Source organism: Mizuhopecten yessoensis, unplaced genomic scaffold, assembly GCF_002113885.1.
Source record: "Mizuhopecten yessoensis strain PY_sf001 unplaced genomic scaffold, ASM211388v2 scaffold10289, whole genome shotgun sequence".
Taxonomy (NCBI): Eukaryota; Metazoa; Mollusca; class Bivalvia; order Pectinida; family Pectinidae; genus Mizuhopecten; species Mizuhopecten yessoensis.
Window position 1 is genome coordinate 1 of NW_018408472.1, and position 2,159 is coordinate 2,159.

Consider the following 2,159-nt stretch of genomic DNA (forward strand, 5'->3'; position numbering starts at 1 on the left):
CTGACTATATCAGTAGACGTATGACAGATATATAGTGTAGTCCTGTTATAAGTCCTCTGACTATAACACTAGCCATAAAATAATGTCTGTACATGTTCATTAATATTCAGCATTGCTGACTTAGACCTGTATTGATCTGTACGCACTGTGTAGACTTCTTCTTCTAAATGTAAATATATACAGACAGAATACATATACATCAATGTATACCACACTCACAAGACTTTACAAGACACAGTGAAACAGAACAGTTACATGTACATATACAATATGTATATATGTATATGTATAAAAAGTACGATCTAACAACCGACTAGAAAAACAAACTGCTTTCACCCTTCACAGAGGCTCATGGGCCTTAACGGTCACCCAAATTCTGATATATTTATACAGAGAGTTGATTTTTGTTTTTAAAACATGAACAGAAGTATTATTCAAAGTGACAAAAAACAATAAAACAACCTTATTCAATATCTAACATACAGATTTAAGACTTAAAAGTATTTGAATTAAGCACCTCTGATTTTAAACAAGAACAAGAGGCCCAATGGGCCTGCATCGCTCACCTGGTATAAATCTCACACTTGTAACCTTAAAAGTGATCTAAAATAAAGCTACAGGCAAAATATCAGAATTTATGATTAAAATTCATTCAAAAGTCCCATTTTTGTTTTTTTTAAACATTTCACCCCTGTGATTGAAAGTCGAACCAAGTCATTATGTTGAACAAATTTTATAGCCTTTCATCTCAGGATGCAACTTGCAAAGTATCAACATCCTTGGATTCAGAAGAGGTCGTTTAAAGATTTTACAAATTTGACCCCTGTGACCTTGAATATAAGTCAAAGTCATTCACTTTAACAAACATAGTAGTCCTTGATCCAAGCATGCTACTGATTAAATATCAACATCCTGGTCCTTTTGGTTATTCAGAACAAGTTGTTTAAAAAATTTGAACATATTTGCTCCTTGTGACCTTGAATATGATTCAAGGTCATACATTTGAACAAACTTGGTAGCCCTTGATCCTAGTATGCTACTGACCAAATATCATCACCCTGTGCATTTTGGTTATTCAAAAGAAGTTGTTTAATGTTTTTCACATATTTGACCCCTGTGACCTTGAATATAGGTGAAGGTCATTCATTTTAACAAACTTGATAGCCATTTACCCTAGCATGCTACTGGCCAAATATCATCACTCTTGGCATTTTGGTTATTGAGAAGAAGTTGTTAAAATATTTTGAACATATTTGCTCCTTGTGACCTTGAATATGTTTCAGGGTCATACATTTGAACAAACTTGGTAGCCCTTGATCCTAGTATGCTACTGACTAAATATCATCACCCTGGGCATTTTGGTTATTCAAAAGAAGTTGTTTAATGTTTTTCACATATTTGACCCCTGTGACCTTGAATATAGGTGAAGGTCATTCATTTTAACAAACTTGATAGCCATTTACCCTAGCATGCTACTGGCCAAATATCATCACTCTGGGCATTTTGGTTATTGAGAAGAAGTTGTTTAAAGTTTTTTACATATTTGACCCCTGTGACCTTGAATATGGGAGAAGGTCATTCATTTGAACAACTTTGTAGCCCTTCATTTCAGCATGCTACTGGCCAAATATCATCACCCTGGGCATTTTGTTATTGAGAAGAGGTTGTTTCAAAGTTTTTTAAGACAATTGACCCCTGTGACCTTAAATATAATTGAAGGTCATTCATTTGAACAAACTTGGTAGCCCTTCACCCAAGCATGCTACTGGCCAAATATCATCTCCCTGGGCAGTTTGGTTATCGAGAAGAAGATGTTTAAAGTTTTTAACATATTTGACCCCTGTGACCTTAAAAATGGGTCAAGGTCATTAATTTTAACAAACTTTGTAGCCCTTCATCCCAGTTTGCTTCTGGCCAAATATCGACAGCCTAGGCCTTTCAGTTATTAAGAAGAAGTCGCTTAAAGTAAAATATTGACGCCGGACGATGGACGGACGACGGACGCCGCGCCACGGCATAAGCTCACTTGGCACTTCGTGCCAGGTGAGCTAAAAATGAGGACATTTTAGCACACTGACTCCTTTGGGCCCCACCCTCCAGCCCTTTGGGGTAGCGCTGGCTCAAAATGTTCAAAGTATCATACTGTCAACTCAGGGTTA